This window comes from Coregonus clupeaformis, unplaced genomic scaffold, assembly GCF_020615455.1.
Source record: "Coregonus clupeaformis isolate EN_2021a unplaced genomic scaffold, ASM2061545v1 scaf0611, whole genome shotgun sequence".
In the NCBI taxonomy this organism is placed as follows: Eukaryota; Metazoa; Chordata; class Actinopteri; order Salmoniformes; family Salmonidae; genus Coregonus; species Coregonus clupeaformis.
This window is the reverse complement of record NW_025534066.1, coordinates 248,316-275,697: the sequence shown is the minus strand read 5'-3', so window position 1 is coordinate 275,697 and position 27,382 is coordinate 248,316.

Genomic DNA, 27,382 nt, shown 5'->3' with positions numbered 1-27,382 from the left:
TGAGCTTGAGCTTGTCCAATTTGGACTCCAGACCAAAGGACACATTTACACCGGTCTCATGTCCATTGCTCATGTTTCTTGGCCCAAGCAGGTCTCTTCTTCTTATTGGTGTCCTTTAGTAGTGGTTTCTTTGCAGCAATTCGACCATGAAGACCTGATTCAAACAGTCCCCTCTGAACAGTTGATGTTGAGATGTGTCTGTGACCTGAACTCTGTGAAGCATTTATTTGGGCTGCAATTTCTGAGGCTGGTAACTCAAATGAACTTATCCTCTGCAGCAGGGTCTTCCATTCCTGTGGTGGTCCTCATGAGAGCCAGTTTCATCATAGCACTTGATGGTTTTTGCGACTGGACTTGAAGAAACTTTCAAAGTTCTTGAAATGTTCCGTATTGACTGACCATGTCTTAAAGTAATGATGGACTGTCGTTTCTCTTTGCTTATTTGAGCTGTTTTTGCCATAATATGCACTTGGTCTTTTACCAAATAGGGCTATCTTCTATATACCTTGCTCAAATGCATTAAGAAGGAAAGAAATTCCACAAATTAACTTTTAAGAAGGCACACTTGTTAATTGAAATGCATTCCAGGTGACTACCTCATGAAGCTGGTTGAGAGAATGCCAAGAGTGTGCAAAGCTGTCATCAAGGCAAAGGGTGGCTATTTGAAGAATCTCAAATATAAAATATATTTTGATTTGTTTAACACTCTTTTGGTTACTACATGATTCCATATGTGTTATTTCATAGTTTTGATGTCTTCACTATTATTCTACAATGTAAAAAATAGTAAAAATAAAGCAAAACCTTGAATAAGTAGTTGCGTCCAAACTTTTGACTGGTAGTGTATACGCGGATGATACTATTATGTACGCAATTTCCCAGACTGCTGACCTGGCTGTGACAAGGCTAGAGTCCGATTGTGCAGGAAGCCCTTACTGATTTAAAACTTGTACTTAATACGGGCAAAACAAAATACATGTTGTTTTAACGTTTGGATTGGCAATGATTTATCGTTTAAAAAAACATACGACTGAGCTTGTTAAGAAACTAAGATTTAAAGTGGGCTTTTTTACAGAAATAGATATTGTCTCTGTAGTCAGCAGGAAGCAGATTGTGCAGTCATCCTTTCTACCTGTTCTTGATTATGGTGATACTATTTATCAAACTACCTCTACTCTTAAACCTCTGGATGGTTTTCACATAGCGCCCTTCGTTTTATCACAGGAGACAGTTGTATTACTCATCACTGTATTCTTTAACAAAAGGTTGTCTGGACCTCCTTTGAAGTCGTAGATCACATCATTACGCTCTTTTTGTTTATATCATTATGCTCCACAAACTTCCGACTTGCCTAACATCACTGTTAAGATTTTAAATGACAAGTTATAAAAACCTGTTCACTGGGTTGGTTAACTCTGGAGACTCCTTTGGTGTCCAGAGAGTTAGGTAAATTAGCCTTTAATTTCCTTGCATCTTATGTATAGAATGAACTAAAAGCATTCTATTTGGGACAAATCATTCACTACACCCTAAACCTCAACTAAATATTGTAATCCTCAACACTGCATTCCACAGTAAGAACATCATACCAAAGGTCAAGCATGGTGGTGGTGGTGTGATGGTTTGGGGATGCTTTGCTGCCTCAGGACCTGGACGACTTGCCTTTAATAGAAGGAACCATGAATTCTGCTCTGTATCAGAGAATTCTACAGGAGAATGTCAGACCATTCGTCTGTGAGCTGAAGCTGAAGCGCAGCTGGGTCATGCAGCAAGACAATTATCCAAAACACACAATCAAGTCTACATGAAAATTGCTAAAAAGCAACACATTTGAAGTTTTGGAATGGCCTTGTCAAAGTCCAGACCTAATCCCAATTGAGATGTTGTGGCAGGACTTGAAACGAGCAGTTCATGCTTGAAAACCCACACGTCACTGAGTTAAAGCAGGTCTGCATGGAAGAGTGGGTCAAAATTCCTCCACAGCGATGTGAGAGACTGATCAACAACTACAGGAAGCATTTGGTTGGAGTCATTGCAGCTAAAGGTGGCACAACCAGTTATTGAGTGTAAGGGGGCAATTACTTTTTCACACAGGGGAATTGGGTGTTGCATAACTTTGTTTATGTAATAAATGAAATAAATATTAATTGTTGTGTTATTTGTCCACTTATGTTCCCTTTATCCAATATTAGGTTTTGGTTGAAGATCTGATAACATTCAGTATCACAAATATGCAAAAGTAGAAAAAGTTAGAAAGGGGGCAAATACTTTTTCATAGCACTGTATGTATGTCACACATTACAACCAACTGATTGCAGCATTACCGCAAAAAATGGAGGTGGCAAGTGAAAAGAGGAGAAGGTAAGGAACTTGTCTGTCAGCCCTGCATTAAAGATCAAAATTGGTTAAAGAAAATTGTGATAAATATAAAAGTATACCAGTTACAGTGGGGGAAAAAAGTATTTAGTCAGCCACCAATTGTGCAAGTTCTCCCACTTAAAAAGATGAGAGAGGCCTGTAATTTTCATCATAGGTACACGTCAACTATGACAGACAAAATGAGAAAAAAAATCCAGAAAATCACATTGTAGGATTTTTAATGAATTTATTTGCAAATTATGGTGGAAAATAAGTATTTGGTCAATAACAAAAGTTTCTCAATACTTTGTTATATACCCTTTGTTGGCAATGACACAGGTCAAACGTTTTCTGTAAGTCTTCACAAGGTTTTCACACACTGTTGCTGGTATTTTGGCCCATTCCTCTATGCAGATCTCCTCTAGAGCAGTGATGTTTTGGGGCTGTCGCTGGGCAACACAGACTTTCAACTCCCTCCAAAGATTTTCTATGGGGTTGAGATCTGGAGACTGGCTAGGCCACTCCAGGACCTTGAAATGCTTCTTACGAAGCCACTCCTTCGTTGCCCGGGTGGTGTGTTTGGGATCATTGTCATGCTGAAAGACGCAGCCACGTTTCATCTTCAATGCCCTTGCTGATGGAAGGAGGTTTTCACTCAAAATCTCACGATACATGGCCCCATTCATTCTTTCCTTTACACGGATCAGTCGTCCTGGTCCCTTTGCAGAAAAACAGCCCCAAAGCATGATGTTTCCACCCCCATGCTTCACAGTAGGTATGGTGTTCTTTGGATGCAACTCATCATTCTTTGTCCTCCAAACACGACGAGTTGAGTTTTTACCAAAAAGTTCTATTTTGGTTTCATCTGACCATATGACATTCTCCCAATCCTCTTCTGGATCATCCAAATCTAGCAAACTTCAGACGGGCCTGGACATGTACTGGCTTAAGCAGGGGGACACGTCTAGCACTGCAGGATTTGAGTCCCTGGCGGCGTAGTGTGTTACTGATGGTAGGCTTTGTTACTTTGGTCCCAGCTCTCTGCAGGTCATTCACTAGGTCCCCCTGTGTGGTTCTGGGATTTTTGCTCACCGTTCTTGTGATCATTTTGACCCCACGGGGTGAGATCTTGCGTGGAGCCCCAGATCGAGGGAGATTATCAGTGGTCTTGTATGTCTTCCATTTCCTAATAATTGCTCCCACAGTTGATTTCTTCAAACCAAGCTGCTTACCTATTGCAGATTCAGTCTTCCCAGCCTGGTGCAGGTCTACAATTTTGTTTCTGGTGTCCTTTGACAGCTCTTTGGTCTTGGCCATAGTGGAGTTAGGAGTGTGACTGTTTGAGGTTGTGGACAGTTGTCTTTTATACTGATAACAAGTTCAAACAGGTGCCATTAATACAGGTGGAGGACAGATGAGCATCTTAAAGAAGAAGTTACAGGTCTGTGAGAGCCAGAAATCTTGCTTGTTTGTAGGTGACCAAATACTTATTTTCCACCATAATTTGCAAATAAATTCATAAAAAATCCTACAATGTGATTTTCTGGAAAGAAAATTCTCATTTTGTCTGTCATAGTTGACGTGTACCTATGATGAAAATTACAGGCCTCTCTCATCTTTTTAAGTGGGAGAACTTGCACAATTGGTGGCTGACTAAATACTTTTTTTCCCCACTGTACATTTAAGGACCAAAGACTTTACAGCTGCACCATACAGGTTGCAAAACAGTTGTGAGGAGATTTTCGATGTACCGAGTCCATGGCACATGGTTTATTCAAAACTTAGAGTTTTTCCATTTAAATTATTATACAAAATTCTTGCAGCCAATAGAATGTTATATTTATACAGTGGGTGCGTTTAATCCTGAATGGTGATTGGTTAAAATCGCATTCCAGCCGGTGTCTTTTCCACAAGTTACCACCGGCTAAATCTATGATGTTATATGCCTATTTACACTTTTCCATCTGAATGCGCAATCCACTCTCATCAACCCAGCCAGGCACTTTATGAACTTGATCTCCACTATGAAAAGCATCTAGACATTATCTCACATTTCTTTTAGACTAACATTTAGTTTTCAACAGTGGAGATTTGTATAAAGCTTGCTGTCGGTCTCTCCAACATTTGCAACATTGTTTCAATATTCAAATTCGATCTCCTGCTGTCCCATAGTATTGAACGTGTCAGGAGTCAGGACGAGACAGAAAGGCAGGCAGGGTTTCTCAGCCAGTCGAAATCATGAATCAGCTGACATCATTTTTATGGATATATACAAAAAAATGTCAATTGAAAAAAGGTACAACGAAACGCAGCTAATTTGCAGTCTTTAGCTTCTCTGAACAACAGTGTCCTGACGAGAGAGCACATTCTCTATGCCAGGCGAAATCGCGCCTCATTAGCTCATTGTTATGGATGTATCCAAATAAATGTCACTAGAAAACAGCTTAAACAAATGCAAATGCAGCTACTTGGTTGTTATTCTGGTGGAACTTTTTGACGTGACTGTAAGTTTGCCGTAGTTGGCTAGCTAACAAGCAAGGGATAAGAACGTTGCCAGCCAGTATGGCAATGGAACATTTAGAATGAACGACTGGGTCGCATCCATAGATACAGAACAAAAAGAATGAACGACTCGGTCGCGTCTCTAGCAACCCTAGATTTGTGTCGGGAATACAGTTGAAGTCGGAAGTTTACATAAACTTAGGTTGGAGTCATTAAAACTCGTTTTTCAACCACTCCACAAATTTCTTGTTAACAAACTATAGTTTTGGCAAGTCGGTTAGGACATCTACTTTGTGCATGACACAAGTAATTTTTCCAACAATTGTTTACAGACAGATTATTTACTTATAATTCACTGTATCACAATTCCAGTGGGTCAGAACTTTACATACACTAAGTTGACTGTGCCTTTAAACAGCTTGGAAAATTCCAGAAAATGTTGTCATGGCTTTATAAGCTTCTGATTGACATCATTTGAGTCAATTGGAAACTCAGTGCCTCTTTGCTTGACATCATGGGAAAATCAGAATAAATCAGCCAAGACCTCAGGAAAGAAATTGTAGACCTACACAAGTCTGGTTCATCCTTGGGAGCAATTTCCAAACGCCTGAAGGTACCACGTTCATCTGTACAAACAACAGTACGCAGGTATAAACACCATGGGACCACGCAGCCGTCATACCGCTCAGGAAGGAGACGCGTTCTGTCTCCTAGAGATGAACGTACTTTTGAGCGAAAAGTGCAAATCAATCCCAGAACAACAGCAAAGGACCTTGTGAAGATGCTGGAAGAAACAGGTACAAAAGTATCTATATCCACAGTAAAACGAGTCCTATATAGACATAACCTGAAATACCGCTCAGCAAGGAAGAAGCCACTGCTCCAAAACCGCCATAAAAAAGCCAGACTAAGGTTTGCAACTGCACATGGGGACAAAGATCGTACTTTTTGGAGAAATGTCTTCTGTTCTGATGAAACAAAACTAGAACTGTTTGGCCATAATGACCATCGTTATGTTTGGAGGAAAACGGGGGTTGCTTGCAAGCCAAAGAACACCATCCCAACCATGAAGCACGGGGGTGGCAGCATCATGCAGCGGGTTTGCTTTGCTGCAGGAGGGACTGGTGCACTTCACAAAATAGATGGCATCATGAGGAAGGAAAATGATGTGGATATATTGAAGCAACATCTTAAGACATCAGTCAGGAAGTTAAAGCTTGGTCGCAAATGGGTCTTCCAAATGGACAATGACCCCAAGAATACTTCCAAAGTTGTGGCAAAATGACTTAAGGACAACAATGTCAAGGTATTGGAGTGGCCATCACAAAGCCCTGACCTCAATCCAATAGAAAATTTGTGGGCAGAACTGAAAAAGCGTGTGCGAGCAAGGAGGCCTACAAACCTGACTCAGTTACACCAGCTCTGTCAGGAGGAATGGGCAAACATTCACCCAACTTATTGTGGGAAGCTTGAGGAAGGCTACCCAAAACGTTTGACCCAAGTTAAACAATTTAAAGGCAATGCTACCAAATACTAATTGAGTGTATGTAAACTTCTGACCCACTGGGAATGTGATGAAAGAATAAAAGCTGAAATAAATAATTCTCTCTACTATTATTCTGACATTTCACATTCTTAAAATAAAGTGGTGATCCTAACTGACCTAAGACAGGGAATTTCTACTAGGATTAAATGTCAGGAATAGTGAAAAACTGAGTTTAAATGTATTTGGCTAAGGTGTATGTAAACTTCTGACTTCAACTGTATATCTTGTGGAAGGATTAAATAGTATGAATAAATTAATGAAAATATGTCAATCAATATTTTAATATGTTGGTAACACGTTGTACAAATGTGATAATGCCTTCGAAGCTGGTGTTTGTTGGATATATTGGCACGGTTTGTCGGCCCTCGACGAACAACACCTGTGCCAATATATCCAACAAACACCGGCTTCTCGCCAATATCACTTAAATACAGTGCATTCTGAAATTATTCAGACCCCTTCACTTTTTCCACATTTTGTTACGTTACAGCCTTATTCTTAAATTGATTAAATTGTTATTTTTTTCTTCATCAATCTACATACAATACTTGATAAAGCAAAGCAAAAAAACATTTTTTTGACATTTTTGCAAATGTATAAAAAATAAACAACTCAAATAATACATTTACATAAGTATGTAAGAGTTTCTCCCATTCTTCTCTGCAGATCCTATTTTCAGGTCTCTCCAGAGATGTTCGATTGGGTTCAAGTCCGGACTCTGCCTGGGCCACTCAAAGACATTCAGAGACTTGTCCCAAAGCCACTGTGTTGTATTGGCTGTGTGCTTAGGGTCTGAGGTCCTGAGCGCTCTGGAGTAGGTTTTCATAAAGGATCTCTGTACTTTGCTCCGTTCATCTTTGCCTCGATCTTGACTAGTCTCCTAGTCCCTGCCACTGAAAAACATCTCCACAGCATGATGCTGCCACCACCATGCTTCACCGTAAGGATAGTGCAATGTTTCCTCCAGACGTGACGCTTGGCATTCAGGCCAAAGAGTTCAATCTTGGTTTCATCAGACCAGAGAATCTTGTTTCTCATGGTCTGAATGTCCCTTTAGGTGCCTTTTGCCAAACTCCAAGCGGGTCCCTTTAGGTGCCATTTACTGAGGAGTGGCTTCCGTCTGGGCACTCTACCATAAAGGCCTGATTGGTGGAGTGCTGCAGAGATGGTTGTCCTTCTGGAAGGTTATCCCATCTACACAGAGGAACTCTGGAGCTCTGTCAGAGTGTCCACTGTGTTCTTGGTCACCTCCATCACATCAGCAAGCTTTTCATCCAAATCCACTCCCTTGTCTACTAGTATATTCCCAACTATGCACCCATTATCAATTGCCCTTCTGATCAGAGCTCAGAAATGTCCATCCCCAAATACAACATTTTCCGTCTCGATAGAACTGCCAAAGGGGGTGGGGTTGCAATCTACTGTAGAGATAGCCTGCAGAGCTCTATCGTACTATCCAGGTCTGTGCCCAAACAGTTTGAGCTTCTTTCCAGAAATAAGTCTCTCACTGTTGCCGCTTGACCCACCTCAGCCCAGATATGTGCCCTGGACACCATATGTGAACTGATTGCCCCCATCTATCCTCAGAGTTCGTACTGCTTGGTGACCTAAACTGGGATATGCTTAACACCCCGGCCAACCTACAATCTAAACTAGATGCCCTCAATCTCACACAAATTATCAACAAACCTACCAGGTACAACCCTAAATCTGTAAACATGGGCACCCTCATAGATATCATCCTGACAAATTTACCCTCTAAATACACCTCCGCTGTCTTCAACCAGGATCTCAGCGATCACTGCCTTATTGCCTGCGTCCGTAATGGGTCCGCGGTCAAACGACCTTTCTAATTGACCTGGCCCGGGTATCCTGGATTGATATTGACCTCATTCCGTCAGTAGAGGATGCCTGGTTGTTCTTTAAAAGTGCTTTCCTCTCAATCTTAAATAAGCATGCCCCATTCAAAACATTCAGAATTAAGAACAGATATAGCCCCTGGTTCTCCTCAGACTTGACTGCCCTTGACCAGCACAAAAACATCCTGTGGCGTACTGCATTAGCATCGAACAGCCCCCGTGATATGCAACTTTTCAGGGAAGTCAGGAACAAATATACACAATCAGTTAAGGGTAGCTTTTTCAAACAGAAATTTGCATCCTGTAGCACTAACTCCAAAACGTTTTGGGACACTGTAAGGTCCATGGAAAATAAGAGCACCTCCTCCAAACTGCCCACTGCACTGTCACCACTGATAAGTCTACAATAATCGAGAATTTCAACAAGCATTTTGCTACGGCTGGCCATGCTTTCCACCTGGCTACCACTACCCCGGCCACCAGCTCTGCACCCTCCGCTGCAACTTGCCCATGCCCCCCCGCTTCTCCTTCACACAAATTCAGACAGCTGATGTTCTGAAAGAGCTGAAAACACTGGACCCCTACAAATCAGCTGGACTAGACAATCTGGACCCTTTCTTTCTAAAATTAACCGCCGAAATTGTCGCAACCACTATTACTAGCCTGTTCAATCTCTCTTTCGTAACGTCTGAGATCCCCAGAGATTGGAAAGCTGCCGCGGTCATCCCCCTCTTCAAAGGGGGTGACACTCTAGATCCAAACTGTTACAGACCTATATCCATCCTGCCCTGCCTTTCGAAAGTATTTGAAAGCCAAGTTAACAAACAGATCACCGACCATTTCGAATCCCACCGTACCTTCTTCGCTATGCAATCTGGTTTCCGAGCTGGTCATGGGTGCACCTCAGCCACGCTAAAGGTCCTAAATGATATTATAACCATGATCGATAAAAGACAGTACTGCGCAGCCATCTTCATCGACCTGGCCAAGGCTTTCGACTCTGTCAACCACCGCATTCTTATTAGCAGACTAAATAGCTTTGGTTTCTCTAATGACTGCCTCACCTGGTTCACCAACTACTTCTCAGATAGAGTTCAATGTGTCAAATCGGAGGGCCTGTTGTCTGGACCTCTGGCCGTCTCTATGGGGGTGCCACAGGGTTCAATTATCGGGCCAACTCTATTCTCTGTGAATATCAATGATGTCGCTCTTGCTGCTGGTGACGCTCGGTTCCACTTCTATGCGGACGACACCATTTTGTATACATCTGGCCCTTCATTGTACACTGTGTTAACAAACCTCCAAACGAGCTTCAACGCCATACAACACTCCTTCCGTAGCCTCCAACTGCTCTTGAACACTAGTAAAACTAAATGCATGCTCTTCAACCGAACGCTGCTTGCACCCACCCACCCGACTAGAATCACTACTCTCGGCGGGTCTGACCTAGAGTATGTGGACAACTACAAATACCTAGGTGTCTGGTTAGACTGTAAACTCTCCTTCCAGACTCACATTAAGCATCTCCAATCAAAAGTTAAATCTAGAATCAGCTTCTTATTTTGCAACAAAGCCTCCTTCACTCATGCTGCCAAACATGCCCTCGTAAAACTGACTATCCTGCCGATCCTTGACTTCGACGATATCATTTACAAAATAGCCTCGAACACTCTACACAGCAAATTGGATGTAGTCTATCACAGTGCCATCCGTTTTGTCACCAAAGCCCCATATACTACCCACCATTGTGACCTGTACGCTCTTGTTGGCTGGCCCTCACTACATATTCGTCGCCAAAACCACTGGCTCCAGGTCATCTATAAATCACTGCTAGGCAAATCCTCGTCTTATCTTAGCTCACTGGTCACCATAGCAACACCAACCCGTAGTCTGCGCTCCAGCAGGTATATCTCACTGGTCATCCCCAAAGCCAACACCTCCTTTGGCCGCCATTCCTTCCAGTTCTCTGCTGCCAATGACTGGAACGAACTGCAAAAATCTCTGAAGCTGGAGACTCTTATCTCCCTCACTAACTTTAAGCGTCAGTTTTCAGAGCAGCTTACCGATCACTGCACCTGTACACAGCCATTCTGAAATTAGCCCACCCAACTACCTCATCCCCATATTGTTATTTATTTTGCTAATTTGCACCCCAGTATCTCTATTTGCACATCATCTTTTGTACATCTATCATTCCAGTGTTAATACGAAATTGTAACTATTTTGCACTATGGCCTATTTATTGCCTTACCTCCATAACTTACTACATTCGCACACACTGTAAATATATTTTCTGTTTTATTTTTGACTTAATGTTTTGTTTACCCCATATGTAACTCTGTGTTGTTGTTTTTATCGCACTGCTTTGCCTTATCTTGGCCAGGTCACAGTTGTAAATGAGAACTTGTTCTCAACTGGCTTACCTGGTTAAATAAAGGTGAAATAAAAAAATTAAATAAAAAAATAGGCAGAAAATATCTTCAAATCTTTCGTATTTCGGGACGAGGATGATGCGGAGGACTTTGACACAGTCATGGAGAAGTTTGACGAGCACTTCATCCCAAGGAGGAATGTAATACATGAAAGTGCACGTTTTCACCAGACAAACCAATGAGATGGTGATTCCATTGAAGCTTTTATAAGGGGACTCTACGAACTGTCTGAACACTGTGATTTTGAACGATTTTGAACGAAGGAAGAATACATCTATGACAGGATTGTCATAGGACTGAGAGATAAATCACTATCAGAAAAATTGCAAATGCAACGGAATCTAACATTGACCAGAGCATTTGAAACGGCACATAACCACGAGCTAATTAAGAGTCAGAATACAGAGCAGTCATGTGACAAGCAAGAGGAGGAGGTGAATTTTTCTCACAGGAAAAGGTTTCAAGAAAGGGCATTTAAACAGAAACAGGCACATGGTAATGATGGTTGTGGTCAGAAGTTGTGTGGTTGTGGTCAGAAGTAGTGTGGTTGTGGTTACTAGGTGTGGTCAGCAGCTGTGGGGTTTTGGTCAGTAGTTCTGTGGTTGTGTTCAGTAGTTGTGATCAGCAGTTGAATGGTCAGTAGTAGTGTTATCATATGTTGTGTGTATGTGGTCAGTAGTTTTGTGGTCAGAAGTTGTGTGGTTGTGGTTACTAGATGTGGTAAGGAGTTGCGTGGTTGCGGTCAGAAGTTATGTGGTTGTTGTCAGTAGTTGTGTGGTTGTGGTCACTAGATATGGTCAGAAGTTGTGTGGTTGTGGTCACTAGATATGGTCAGTAGTTGTGTGGTTCTGGTCAGAAGTTGTGTGGTTGTGGTAAGTAGTTGTGTGGTTGTGGTCAGAAGTTGTGTGATTGTGGTCAGTTATTGTGTTCAATAGATGGGTGGTCAGTAGTTGTTTTGTCAGAAGTTGTGTGGTTGTGGTCAGTAGTTGTGTGGTTGTGGCCAGTAGTTGTGGTCAGCAGTTGAATGGTCAGTAGGTGTGTTATCATATGTTGTGTGGTTGTGGTAAGAAGTTGTGTGGTTGTGGTCAGAAGTTGTGTTTGTGGTCAATAGACGTTGTAAGCAGTTGTGTGGTTCTGGTCAGAAGTTGTGTGGTTGTGGTCAGTTGTTGTGTGGATGTGGTCAAAGGTTGTGTGGTTGTGGTAAGTAGTTGTGTGGTTGTGGTCAGAAGTTGTGTGATTGTGGTCAGTTATTGTGTTCAATAGATGGGTGGTCAGTAGTTGTTTTGTCAGAAGTTGTGTGGTTGTGGTCAGTAGTTGTGTGGTTGTGGCCAGTAGTTGTGGTCAGCAGTTGAATGGTCAGTAGGTGTGTTATCATATGTTGTGTGGTTGTGGTAAGAAGTTGTGTGGTTGTGGTCAGAAGTTGTGTTTGTGGTCAATAGACGTTGTAAGCAGTTGTGTGGTTCTGGTCAGAAGTTGTGTGGTTGTGGTCAGTTGTTGTGTGGATGTGGTCAAAGGTTGTGTGGTTGTGGTCAGTAGTTGTGTGGTTGTGAGTGGTCAGTAGGTATGTGGTCAGTGGGTATGTGGTCAGAAGTTGTGTGGTTGTGGTCAGTAGTTGTGTGGTTTGTGGTCAGATGTTGTGTGGTTGTGGTCAGCAGTTGTGTGGTTTTGGTCACTAGATATGGTAAGCAGTTGTGTGGTTTTGGTCAGTAGTTGTGTGGATGTGGTCAGAAGTTGTGTGGTTGTGGTCAGAGGTTGTGTGGTTGTGGTCAGAAGTTGTTTTGTTGTGGTAAGAAGTTGTGTGGTTGTGGTCAGTAGTTATGTGGTTGTGAGTGGTCAGTGGTTATGTGGTCAGAAGTTGTGTGGTTGTGGTCAGTAGTTGTGTGGTTTGTGGTCAGATGTTGTGTGGTTGTGGTCAGTAGTTGTGTGGTTTTGGTCACTAGATATGGTAAGCAGTTGTGTGGTTTTGGTCAGTAGTTGTGTGGATGTGGTCAGAAGTTGTGTGGTTGTGGTCAGAAGTAGTGTGGTTGTGGTGACTAGATGTGGTAAGCAGTTAAGTGGTTGTGGTCAGAAGTTGTGTGGTTGTTGTCAGAAGTTGTGTGGTTCTGGTGAGAAGTTGTGTGGTTGTGGTAAGTAGTTGTTTGGTTGTGGTAAGAAGTTGTGTGGTTGTGGTCAGTAGTTGTGTGGTTTGTGGTCAGATGTTGTGTAGTTTTGGTCACTAGATATGGTAAGCAGTTGTGTGGTTTTGGTCAGTAGTTGTGTGGATGTGGTCAGAAGTTGTGTGGTTGTGGTCAGAGGTTGTGTGGTGGTGGTCAGAAGTTGTTTTGTTGTGGTCAGAAGTAGTGTGGTTGTGGTGACTAGATGTGGTAAGCAGTTAAGTGGTTGTGGTCAGAAGTTGTGTGGTTGTTGTCAGAAGTTGTGTGGTTGTGGTAAGCAGTTGTGTGGCTGTGTTAAGCAGTTGTGTGGTTGTGTCCAGAAGTTGTGAGGTTGTTGTCAGTAGTTGTAAGGTTCTGGTGAGGAGTTGTGTGGTTGTGGTAAGTAGTTGTTTGGTTGTGGTCAGAAGTTGTGTGGTTGTGGTCAATAGTTGTGTGGTTATGGTCAATAGATGTGTTAAGCAGTTGTGTGGTTGTGGTCAGAAGTTGTGTGGTTGTTGTCAATAGCTGTTTGGTTGTGGTCACTAGATGAAGTTAGAAGTTGTGTGGTTGTGGTAAGTAGTTGAGTGGTCAGTAGTTGTGTGGTCAGAAGTTGTGTGGTCAGTAGTTGTGTGGCCAGCAGTTGTGTGGTTGTGGTCAGAAGTTGTGTGGTTGTTGTCAGTACTTATGTGGTTGTGGTAGGTAGTTGTGGTCAGCAGTTGAGTGGTCAGTAGGTGTGTGGTCAGAAGTTGTGTGTTTTTGGTCAGTAGTTGTGTGGTTGTGGTCACTAGATGTGGTAAGCAGTTGTGTGGTTGTGGTCAGAAGTTGTGTGGTTGTTATCAGTACTTGTGAGGTCATGGTCAGAAAGTTGTGTGGTTGTGGTCAGCAGTTGAGTGGTCAGTAGTTGTGTGGTCAGAATGTGTGTAGTTGTGGTCAGTAGTTGTGTGGTTGTGGTCACTAGATGTGGTCCGCAGTTGTGTGGTTGTAGTAAAAAGTTGTGTGGTTGTTGTCAGTAGTTGTGGTCAGTAGTTGTGTGGTCAGAAGTTGTGTGGTTGTGGTCAGTAGTTGTGTGATTATGGTCTAGTTTTGTGGTTGTGAGCCGTCGTTGTGTTGTGGTCAGTAGTTGTGGTCAGCAGTTGAGTGGTCAGTAGTTGTGTGGTCAGAAGTTGTCTGGTTGTGGTCAGAAGTTGTGTGGTTGTAGTCAGACATTGTTTGGTTGTGGTCAGTAGTTGTGGTCAGCAGTTGTGTGGTTGTGGTCACTAGATGTGGTCAGCAGTTGTGTGGTTGTGGTGAGCAGTTGTGTGGTTATTGTCAGTAGTTGTGGTCAGTAGTTCTGTGGTCAGAAGTTGTGTGGTTGTGGTCAGTTGTTGTGGTCAGTAGTTGTGTGGTCAGAAGTTGTTTGGTTGTGGTCATTGGTTGTGTGGTTTCAGTCGAACATTGTGTGGTTGTGGTCAGTAGTTGTGTGGTTGTTGTCAGTACTTATGTGGTTGTGGTAGGTAGTTGTGGTCAGCAGTTGAGTGGTCAGTAGGTGTGTGGTCAGAAGTTGTGTGTTTTTGGTCAGTAGTTGTGTGGTTGTGGTCACTAGATGTGGTAAGCAGTTGTGTGGTTGTGGTCAGAAGTTGTGTGGTTGTTATCAGTACTTGTGAGGTCATGGTCAGAAAGTTGTGTGGTTGTGGTCAGCAGTTGAGTGGTCAGTAGTTGTGTGGTCAGAATGTGTGTAGTTGTGGTCAGTAGTTGTGTGGTTGTGGTCACTAGATGTGGTCCACAGTTGTGTGGTTGTAGTAAAAAGTTGTGTGGTTGTTGTCAGTAGTTGTGGTCAGTAGTTGTGTGGTCAGAAGTTGTGTGGTTGTGGTCAGTAGTTGTGTGATTATGGTCTAGTTTTGTGGTTGTGAGCCGTCGTTGTGTTGTGGTCAGTAGTTGTGGTCAGCAGTTGAGTGGTCAGTAGTTGTGTGGTCAGAAATTGTCTGGTTGTGGTCAGAAGTTGTGTGGTTGTAGTCAGACATTGTTTGGTTGTGGTCAGTAGTTGTGGTCAGCAGTTGTGTGGCTGTGGTCACTAGATGTGGTCAGCAGTTGTGTGGTTGTGGTGAGCAGTTGTGTGGTTATTGTCAGTAGTTGTGGTCAGTAGTTCTGTGGTCAGAAGTTGTGTGGTTGTGGTCAGTTGTTGTGGTCAGTAGTTGTGTGGTCAGAAGTTGTTTGGTTGTGGTCATTGGTTGTGTGGTTTCAGTCGAACATTGTGTGGTTGTGGTCAGTAGTTGTATGGTTGTGGTCACTATATGTCGTCCGCAGTTGTGTGGTTGTGGTAAGAAGTTGTGTGGTTGTTGTCTGTAGTTGTGGTCAGTAGTTGTGTGGTCAGAAGTTGTGTGGTTGTGGTCAGTAGTTGTGTGGTTATGGTCTAGTTTTGTGGTTGCGGTCCGTAGTTGTGTTGTGGTTAGTTGTTGTGGTCAGTAGTTGTGTGGTCAGAAGTTGTGTGGCTGAGGTCAGTTGTTGTGTGGTTGTGGTCAGTAGTTGTGGTCAGCAGTTGAGTGGTCAGTCAAGTTTTGTGGTTGTAGTCAGACATTTTTTGTGTATTTGTATTTGTATTTATTATGGATCCCCATTTAGCAGCTACTCTTCCTGGGGCCCAGCAAAATTAAGGCAGTTCACACAATTTAAAAACATTACAATACATTCACAGATTTCACAACACACTGTGTGCCCTCAGGCCCCTACTCCACCACTACCACATATCTACAGTACCAAATCTATGTGTACGTGTGTGTATAGTGGGTATGTTATCGTGTGTGTGTGTGTATGCATGTGTCTGCGCCTATGTTTGTGTTGCTTCACAGTCCCCAATGTTCCATAAGGTGTTTTTTTAATCTGTTTTTTAAATCTAATTTTACAACTTGCATCACTTACTTGATGTGGAATAGAGTTCCATGTAGTCATGGCTGTATATGTAGTACTGTGCGCCTCCCATAGTCTGTTCTGGACTTGGGGACTGTGAAGAGACCTCTGGTGACATGTCTTGTGAGGTTTGCATGGGTGACAGAGCTGTGCGCCAGTAGTTCAAACCAGACATTCAACATGTCAATACCTCTCATAAATACACGTAGTGATTAAGTCAATCTCTCCTCCACTTTGAGCCAGGAGAGATTGACATGCGTATTATTAATATTAGCTCTCTGTGTACATCCAAGTGCCAGCTGTGCTGCCGTGTTCTGAGCCAATGCAATTTTCCTAAGTCTTTTTTTGTGGCACCTGACCACACGACTGTAGTCCAGGTATGACAAAACTAGGGCCTGTAGCACCTGCCGTGTTGATAGTGCTGTTAAGAATGCAGAGTAGCGCTTTATTATGAACATATTTCTCCCCATCTTAGCTACTGTTGTATCAATATGTTTTGACCATGACAGTTTACAATCCAGGGTTACTCCAAGCAGTTTAGTCACCTCAAAATGTCCACATTATTTATTACAATATTTAGTTGAGGTTTAGGGTTTATTGAATGATTTGTCCCAAATACAATATTTTTAGTTTGATAAATATTTAGGACTAACTTATTCCTTGCCACCCACTCTGAAACTAACTGCAACTCTTTGTTAAGTGTTGCAGTCATTTCAGTCGTTGTAGTAGCTGACAGTGTTGAGTCATCCGCATACATAGACACTCTGGCTTTACTCAAAGCCAGTGGCATGTCATTAGTAAAGATTGAAAAAAAAGTAATGGGCCTAGACAGCTGCCCTGGGGAATTCCTGATTCTACCTGGATTATGTTGGAGAGGCTTCCATTAAAGAACACCCTCTGTGTTCTGTTAGACAGGTAACTCTGTATCCACAATATAGCAGGTGGAGTAAAGCCATAACACATACGTTTTTCTAGCAGCAGACTATGATCGATAATGTCAAAAGCCGCACTGAAGTCTAACAAAACAGCCCCCACAATATTTGTATCATCAATTTCTCTCAGCCAATCATCAGTCATTTGTGTAAGTGCTGTGCTTGTTGAATGTCCTTCTCTATAAGCATGCAGAAAGTTTGTTGTCAATTAGTTTACTGTAAAATAGCATTGTATCTGGTCAAACACCCTTTTTTCCAATAGTTTACTAAGGGTTGGTAAGAGGCTAATTGGTCGGCTATTTGAGCCAGTAAAGGGTGCTTTACTATTCTTGGGTAGCGGAATGACTTTTGCTTCCCTCCAAGCCTGGGGGCACACACATTCTAGTAGGCTTAAATTCACTAGATGTGGTCAGCTGTTGTGTGGTTATTGTTAGTAGTTGTGGACAGTAGTCGTGTGGTCAGAAGTTGTGTGGTGGTGGTCAGTTGTTGTGGTCAGTAGTTGTATGGTTATGGTCTAGTTGTGTAGTTGTGGTCAGTAGTTGTGTGGTTGTGGTCAGTAATTGTGGTCAGTAGTTGTAGTCAGTAGTTGTGTGGTCAGAAGTTGTGTGGCTGAAGTCAGCTTTTGTGTGGTTGTGGTCAGTTGTTGTGGTCAGTAGTTGTGGTCAATTGTTGTGTGATTATTGTCTAGTCGTGTGTTTGCGGTCAGTAGTTTTGTTGTGGTCAGTTGTTGTGTGGTCAGTAGTTATATGGTTGTGGTCAGTAATTGTGGTCAGTAGTTGCGGTCAGTCGTTTTGTGGTTGTGGTCTGTAGTTGTGTGGTTCAGTTCTTGTGTGGTCAATATTTGTGTGGTTGTGGTCAGTAATTGTAGTCACTCTCTTCACCCTCGTCATAATTTCCCCCTGTGTGTATGTGAATATCAATAGCAATGGCTTCGTTTGGGCTTCTCCATGATGACACAGAGAGCTGTTAGTAGATATCAACTAGACACGTTTTGTCACTCTTAGCTCCAACAAACAGCTGTAACCTTTTATTGGTAGAAGCGATTCCTAATCCGCTCTATCCAATCAGAGAGGTACAGCCCAACGTTTATCTTAAGACAGGGAAACTAGCCAATTAAGTTATTTAGAGCACTGCGCATTATCTTGGAAAAGGAGGACAAAGCTAGTAAGCATTAGAAATCTTCTCTTTATCATTCCAGGTCGTATTTGAAACCTTAACGCTAGCTGTTCGTTCTGGTAATTTGAAGAGCTACTGTATGAAGACATTCATTCCCACGAATCAAAGATTGCAAGGTAGCAGTAGTCTTGGCAACACTGCTCCCTTATGGCTAAAGAGAGTGTGAGAAACATGCTTACATACAGTAAGTTTGTGCTTTAATATTAACTAAATACTGCACTCTGACCCTCAAAACGTATTTGCTAGATTTATGATAGTGTTGTTAGACAAAGTAAGGTAAGTGAACTTCATAACGTGATGTACTGTAGTTTTACTGGAATTTGTAGCTGTTGTTGGTAAATAATTAATCTGCTAACTGCTGACATCACTTACTGCAGCTAGAAAGAGAGCAGTTGATTGCTTATTAAAAGAGCTCTATCTGTGTGGTTGTGGTAGGCGCTATTCCTAATCCGTTTTCGGATTTGAAAGGCAGAGAAGTAGGGGAAGATGGCATACCCATTTTGGCATATGTATTTGTCTGACTTGTTGGGGGAGTTGTCAAAACCACAGTTGTTTGGAAAAAGTTGGGAGAAAATGTGTTAATGCAGTTACTAAAACAGATGTACTGTAAGATCCGTAGTGAATATTTTTGTTCCGAGAACAGATATGAGTAGCAGAGAAGTAGACAAAGACTGCATACCATCTAAACTTTTCTGTAACTTTTTGGGGTAGCAGTCCAAATGGCAGTTGTTTGCAAAAAGTTACAGAAAATGTTGTTGATGCGGTTACTTAAACAGCTGGAACGTTTGATCAGAATATTATTTTTTGTTCAAATGCCAGATTTGAGTAGCAGGGAAGTAGTCGAAGATATACAGTGCATTCAGAAAGTATTCAGACCCCTTGACTTTTTCCACATTTTGTTACGTTACAGCCTTATTCTTAAAAGGCACCTAATGGACCCTCAGACCATGAGAAACAAGATTCTCTGGTCTGATGAAACCAAGATTGAACTCTTTGGCCTGAATGCCAAGCATCACATCTGGAGGAAACCTGGCACCATCCCTACAGTGAAGCATGGTGGTGGCAGCATCATGCTGTGGGGATGTTTTTCAGCGGCAGGAACTGGGAGACTAGTCAGGATCGAGGGAAAGATGAACGGAGCAAAGTACAGAGAGATCCTTGATGAAAACCTGCTCCAGAGCGCTCAGGACCTCAGACTGGGCCGAAGGTTCACCTTCCAACAGGAGAACGGGACAAGTCTCTCAATGTCCTTGAGTGGCCAAGCCAGACCCTGGACTTGAACACGATCTAACATCTCTGGAGAGACCTGAAAATAGCTGGGCAGTGACGCTCCCCATCCAACCTGACAGAGCTTGAGAGGATCTGCAGAGAAGAATGGGAGAAACTCCCCAAATACAGGTGTGCCATGCTTGTAGTGTCATACCCAAGAAGAATCGATGCTGTAATCGCTGCCAAAGGTGCTTCAACAATGTACTGAGTAAAGGGTCTGAATACTTATGTAAATGTTATATAAAACAGCTGATCCGTAGCGAATATTTGGATTCCACAAACAGATATGAATAGCAGAGAAGTAGACGAAGATGTCATACCCTCTAACTTGATGGGGAAGTGGTCAAAATGGCCATTGTTTGCAAAAAATTACAGAACATTTTGTTGATGCGGTTACTAATTTGAACAAAAATATGAGCTGAAATAAAAGATCCCAGAAATGTTCCATACGCACAAAAAGCTTATTTCGCTCAAATGATGTGCACAACTTTGTTTACATTCCTGTTAGTGAGCATTTCTCCTTTGCCAAGATAATGCATCCAGCTGACAGGTGTGGCATATCAAGAAGCTGATTAAACAGCATGATCATTAAACAGGTGCACCTTGTGCTGGGGAAAATACAGTGAGGGAAAAAAGTATTTGATCCCCTGCTGATTTTGTACATTTGCCCACTGACAAAGACATGATCAGTATATAATTTTAATGGTAGGTATATTTGAACAGTGAGAGACAAAATAACAACAAAAAAATCCAGAAAAACGCATGTCGAAAATGTTATACATTGATTTGCATTTTATTGAGGGAAATAAGTATTTGACCCCTCTGCAAAACATGACTTAGTATTTGGTGGCAAAACCCTTGTTGGCAATCACAGAGGTCAGACGTTTCTTATAGTTGGCCACCAGGTTTGCACAAATCTCAGGAGGGATTTTGTCCCACTCCTCTTTGCAGATCTTCTCCAAGTCATTAAGGTTTCGAGGCTGACGTTTGGCAACTCGAACCTTCAGCTTCCTCCACACATTTTCTATGGGATTAAGGTCTGGAGACTGGCTAGGCCACTCCAGGACCTTAATGTGCTTCTTCTTGAGCCACTCCTTTGTTGCCTTGGCCGTGTGATTTGGGTCATTGTCATGCTGGAATACCCATCCACGACCCATTTTCAATGCCCTGGCTGAGGGAAGGAGGTTCTCACCCAAGATTTGACGGTACATGGCCCCGTCCATCGTCCCTTTGATGCGGTGAAGTTGTCCTGTCCCCTTAGCAGAAAAACACCCCCAAAGCATAATGTTTCCACCTCCATGTTTGACGGTGGGGATGGTGTTCTTGGGGTCATAGGCAGCATTCCTCCTCCTCCAAACACGGCGAGTTGAGTTGATGCCAAAGAGCTCGATTTTGGTCTCATCTGACCACAACACTTTCACCCAGTTCTCCTCTGAATCATTCAGATGTTCATTGGCAAACTTCAGACGGCCCTGTATATGTGCTTTCTTGAGCAGGGGGACCTTGCGGGCGCTGCAGGATTTCAGTCCTTCACGGCGTAGTGTGTTACCAATTGTTTTCTTGGTGACTATGGTCCCAGCTGCCTTGAGATCATTGACAAGATCCTCTCATGTAGTTCTGGGCTGATTCCTCACCGTTCTCATGATCATTGCAGCTCCACGAGGTGAGATCTTGAATGGAGCCCCAGGCCGAGGGAGATTGACAGTTATTATGCGTTTCTTTCATTTGCGAATAATCGCACCAACTGTTGTTACCTTCTCACCAAGCTGCTTGGCGATGGTCTTGTAGCCCATTCCAGCCTTGTTTTGGTCTACAATCTTGTCCCTGCCATCCTTGGAGAGATCTTTGGTCTTGGCCATGGTGGAGGGTTTGGAATCTGATTGATTGATTGCTTCTGTGGACAGGTGTCTTTTATACAGGTAACAAGATGAGATTAGGAGCACTCCCATTAAGAGTGTGCTCCTAATCTCAGCTCATTACCTGTATAAAAGACACCTGGGAGACAGAAACCTTTCTGATTGAGAGGGGGTCAAATACTTATTTCCCTCATTAAAATGCAAATCAATTTATAACATTTTTGACATGCATTTTTCTGGATTTTTTGGTTGTTATTTTGTCTCTCAATGTTCAAATAAACCTACCATTACAATTATAGACTGATAATTTCTTTGTCAGTGGGCAAATGTACAAAATCAGCAGGGGATCAAATACTTTTTTCCCTCACTGTAAAAGGCCACTCTAAAATGTGCAGTTTTGTCACACAACACAATGCTACAGATGTCTCAAGTTTTGCGACATGCAGTCCACCAGAGCTGTTGCCAGATAATTGAATGTTCATTTCTCTACCATAAGCTGCCTCAAACGTCAGTTAAGAGAATTTGGTAGTTCGTCCAACCGGCCTCACAACCGCAGACCACGTGTAACCACGCTAGCCCAGGACTTCCACATCCGGCTTCTTCACCTGTGGGATGATAAAACCGTGGGTTTGAACAACCAAAGAATTTCTGCACAAACTGTCAGAAACCGTCTCAGGGAAGCTCATCTCTGTGCTCGTCCTTACTAGGGTTTTAACCTGACTGCAGTTCGGCGTCATAACCGACTTCAGTGGGCAAATGCTCACCGTCGATGGCCAATGACACGCTGGAGAAGTGTGCTCTTCACAGATGAATCCCATTTCAACTTACTCGGGCAAATGGCAGACAGCGTGTATGGCATCGTGTGGCCGAGCGGTTTGCTGATGTCAACGTTGTGAACAGAGTGCCCCATGGTGGCGGTGGGGTATTGGTATGGGGAGGCATAATCTACGGACAACGAACACAATTGCATTTTATGAATGGCAATTTGAATGCACAGAGATACCGTGACGAGATCCTGAGGCCCATAGTCGTGCCATTGATCCGCCGCCATCACCTCATGTTTCAGCATTATAATGCACAGTCCCATGTTGCAAGGATCTGTACACAATTCCTGGAAGCTGAAAATGTCCCAGTTCTTCCATGACCTGCATACTCATCAGACATGTCACCCATTGAGAATGTTTGGGATGCTCTGGATCGACCTGTACGACAGCGTATTCCAGTTCCCGCCAATATCCAGCAACTTCGCACAGCCATTGAAGAGGAGTGGGACAACATTCCACAGGCCACAATCAACAGCCTGATCAACTCTATCCGAAGGAGACTTGTCGCATTGCATGAGGCAAATGGTGGTCACACCAGATACTGACTGGTTTTCTGATCCACGCCCCTACTTTTTTTTAAGGTATCTCTGACCAACAGATGCATATCTGTATTCCCAGTCATGTGAAATCCATAGATTAGTGCCTAATGAATATATTTCAATTGACTGATTTCCTTAAATGAAATGTAACTCAGTTAAATCTTTGAAATTGTTGCATGTTACTTTACATTTTTGTTCAGTGTAAATGAAAACGACTCAGATGGTGGGGAAGAAATGAATCATGGCATTTCTGATCATTATTCTTCTGATTCTGAGCCTCAGCCTGAACATACACCTCCGAGGCCTACGCGCAAAAAAGCCAGATCGGTGCACACTGAGCAGGTGCCGACGCCACCACCAAATGAAATGGTCCGTCTTCAAGACAGCGAGAGTTGCACCCCTCCTCAAAAAACCTACACTCGATCCCTCCGATGTCAACTACTACAGACCAGTATCCCTTCTTTATTTTCTCTCCAAAACTCTTGAGCGTGCCGTCTCTAGCCAACTCTCTCTCAGAATGATCTTCTTGATCCAAACCAGTCAGGTTTCAAGACTGGTCATTCAAGTGAGACTGCTCTTCTCTGTGTCACGGAGGCTCTCCGCACTGCTAAAGCTAACTCTCTCTCCTCTGCTCTTATCCTTCTAGACCTATCCGCTGCCTTTGATACTGTGAACCATTACATTTTACATTTTAGTAGACGCTCTTATCCAGAGCGACTTACATTGTGAGTGGATACATTATTATATATATATATATAATTTTTTTACACTTGCCCCCCAGTGGGAATCGAACCCACAACCCTGGCGTTGCAAACGCCATGCTCTACCAACTGAGCTACATCCCTGCCGGCCATTCCCTCCCCTACACTGGACGACGCTGGGCCAATTGTGCGCCGCCTCATGGGTCTCCCCGGTCGCGGCCGGCTACGACAGAGCCTGGATTCGAACCAGGATCTCTAGTGGCACAGCTAGCACTGCGATGCAGTGCCTTAGACCACTGTGCCACTGCGCCATCAGATCCTCCTCTCCACCCTCTCCGAGTTGGGCATCTCCGGCGCTGCTCACTCTTGGATTGCGTCCTACCTCACAGGTCGCTCCTACCAGGTGGCGTGGCGAGAATCTGTCTCCGCACCACGTGCTCTCACCACTGGTGTCCCCAGGGCTCAGTTCTAGGCCCTCTCCTATTCTCTCTATACACCAAGTCACTTGGCTCTGTCATATCCTCACATGGTCTCTCCTATCATTGCTACGCAGACGACACACAATACATTTTCTCCTTTCCCCCTTCTGATAACCAGGTGGCGAATTGCATCTCTGCATGTCTGGCAGACATATCAGTGTGGATGTCGGATCACCACCTCAAGCTGAACTTCGGCAAGACGGAGCTGCTCTTCCTCCCTTGGAAGGACTGCCCGCTCCATGATCTCGCCATCACGGTTGACAACTCCATTGTGTCCATTGAGTGCAAAGAGCCTTGGCGTGACCCTGGACAACACTCTGTCGTTCTCTGCTAACATCAAAGCGGTGACCCGATCCTGCAGGTTCATGCTCTACAACATTCGCAGAGTACGACCCTACCTTACACAGAAAGCGGCACAGGTCCTAATCCAGGCACTTGTCATCTCCCATCTGGATTACTGCAACTCGCTGTTGGCTGGGCTCCCTGCCTGTGCCATTAAACCCCTACAACTTATCCAGAACGCCGCAGCCCGTATGGTGTTCAACCTTCCCAAGTTCTCTCATGTCACCCACGCTCCTTCGCACACTCCACTGGCTTCCAGTTGAGGCTCGCATCTACTACAAGACCATGGTGCTTGCCTACGGAGCTGTGAGGGGAATGGCACCTCCTTACCTTCAGGCTCTGATCAGACCCTACACCCAAACGAGGGCACTACGTTCATTCACCTCTGGCCTGCTAGCTCCCCTACCTCTACAGAAGCACAGTTCCCGCTCAGCCCAGTCAAAGCTATTTGCTGCTCTGGCACCCCAATGGTGGAACAAGCTCCCCCATGATGCCAGGACAGCGGAGTCACTGACCACCTTCCGGAGACACTTGAAACCCTACCTCTTTAAGGAATACCTGGAATAGTATAAAGCAATCCTTCTACCCCACTTTCCCCCACCCCCCCATAAAAAAAAGAAAAAAAGTGGTTGTCCCACTTGCTATCATAAGTTGAATGCACCAATTTGTAAGTCGCTCTGGATAAGAGCGTCTGCTAAATGTTGTAAATGAAAATGTAAATGAGAGAGGAAGGGAAGGCACCGCTTGGAAAGAACAAGCCAGTGACAATGCTATGTGCCGATTATCAGCACAAAATGTAATCAGTGAGAGAGCAGACCCTACATCTCAAGCAACGCTCTCACCAGTTTCAGTTGTTTTTGTGACATGGACATGCTCCAACTGATGCAAATGCATGAGGACGCACACCATGTAAGCACAAGCTTACAATAATTCACAATTTTTTACTACTGTCATATCGACGCATATTCATTATAATGCCATTATTGCTTTTGTGCTGATTTTCACTATTTATCAAGCACACTTGTCGCTTATAATGATGTTTAGGCTACTGATGTTTTTATCATTTGACTGTTCATCTTACTTACCATGCGTCTTGGTGGTTAAGGTTGGGTTTTTTTTGTCGTCATAAAAAGAAGCTGAACCGCGTTTCAACACATATGCTTTCTGTTTCATTGTTGTAACAAAGGCACTCCATAAAAAACCCAATTGAGATGGTTTGGGATGAGTTGGACCGCAGAGTGAAGGAAAAGCAGCCAACAAGTGCTCAGCATATGTGGGAACTCCTTCAAGACTGTTGGAAAAGCATTCCAGGTGACTACCTCATGAAGCTGGTTGAGAGGATGCCATCAAGGCAAAGGGTGGCTACTTTGAAGAATCTCAAATATAAATATTTTTTGATTTGTTTAACACTTTTTTGGTTACTACATGATTCCATATGTGTTATGTCATAGTTTTGATGTCTTCACTGTAAAAATAGTAAAGATAAAGAAAACCCTTGAATGAGTAGGTGTGTCCAAACTTTTAACTGGTACTATTTTTGTATTCTAATGTTATGTAAGACCTTTATAAACACAGACAAATTATTGTTTTTGCGATATCATATATGAAATGTATTAATTACACTGTTGAAATGTGGCAGTCAGAATGACTGCTCATAAGCTTGAAAGGGGGTCCCTCGAGGTCCAGCTGCTCTGGTGTTAAACGTCTTCTTCTCCAGAACCGCTGGACTGATTGGCACCAATTGTGTATATATCGTTTATGTACCCATGTCTTTAAACACAATATTTTCCAGGACTCTAGCTCAAACAATATGGCCGATATGAGCCAATGAGCTTGCATTAATGTTTTTTCCTGTCCAACAGTGCCACATTGGATGGAATACACCCACATTTTTGGGTGCCTAGATCCTTTAACAGCATCATAAGGCTGCGTTGGACAATGAATTATTAATGACCCATGCCCAGCTCAGTTAATCCCTACCATTGTGTCGCTGAGTCATCATAATGCTTTAGCAAATGTACAGTATACCTTTAGCAAATGTATTGTACATTATACCAGGGGCATTGATAGACACAATGTAAATAACCTAATGTATGTCCCTCTAGCTGCCCTGAATGCCTCTGCTGATCCTACATCTATTGTATGCAGCAATCATGTACCTATGAACCAGATTTATGCTTTTAGCACCGAGACGGTGTGCCCTAGTAGGAAGGCCACCGTGTGCAGCTCACCATGAACTAACATAAATAACACGAGAATATCTACTGCTGCTAAGCTTCCCAGTAAATCAATGAAAACAAGCAAGCATCCCAGAAAAGTGCTCAAAATAGCCCACGTTAACATATGTAGCTTAAGAAACAAGGTTCATAAAATTAATAACTTGCTAGTAACAGATTATATTCATATTCTGACTATCTCTGAAACTCACTTAGACAATACCTTTGATAATGCAGTGGTAGCAATACAAGGTTATAACATTTACAGAAAAGACAGAAATGCCAGCGGTGAAGGTGTTGCTGTTTATATTCAGAACCACATTCCCGTAAAGATTAGAGAGGATCTCATGTTAAATACTGTTGAAGTAATATAGCTACAGGTTCATCTGCCTCACCTAAAGCCCATTCTTGTGGGAAGCTGCTATAGACCACCAAGTGCTAACAGACAGCATCTGGATAACATGTGTGAAATGCTTGATAATGTATGTGATATCAACAGAGAGGAATATTTTCTGGGTGATTTAAATATTGACTGGCTTTCATCAAGCTGCCCATTCAAGAAAAAAGCTTCAAACTGTAACCAATGCCTGCAACCTGGTTCAGGTTATCAGTCAACCTACCAGGGTAATTTACTGTGTTAAATGATGCCTCTCCTCCTGGTTACACTAGTGACCATATCCCCCGTGCATCCCACAAAGGTGGAGGTGTTGCTAACATTTATGACAGCAAATTCCAATTTACCAAAAAAAAAAGACTGCATTTTCGACTTTTAAGCTTCTAGTCATGAAATCTATGCAGCCGAGTCAATCACTTTTTATAGCTACTGTTTACAGTTCTCCTGGGCCGTATACAGCGTTCCTCACTGAGGTCCCTGAATTCCTATCAGACCTTGTAGTCATGGCAGATAATATTCAAATGTTTGGTTACTTTAATATTCACATGGAAAAGTCTACAGACCCACTCCAAAAGGCTTTTGGAGCCATCATCGACTCAATGGGTTTTGTCCAACAGGTCCTATGATTGAGTGTAGTCTGACCCAGGGGTGCGAAGGTGAATGACAAGGCACTGGAGCGACGAACCGCCCTTTCTGTCTCTGCCTGGCCGGCACCCCTCTCTCCACTGGGATTCTTTGCCTCTGACCCTATTACGGGGCTGAGTCACTGGCTTACTAGTGCTCTTCCATGCCATCCCTAGGAGGGGTGCATCACTTGAGTGAGTTGAGTCACAGACGTGATCTTCCTGTCCGGTTTGCACCGCCTCAGGCTCGTGCGGTGGAGTATACTCAGCCTTGTCTCAAGGTAGTACATTTGTGGTCTGTTGATATCCCTCTAGTGGT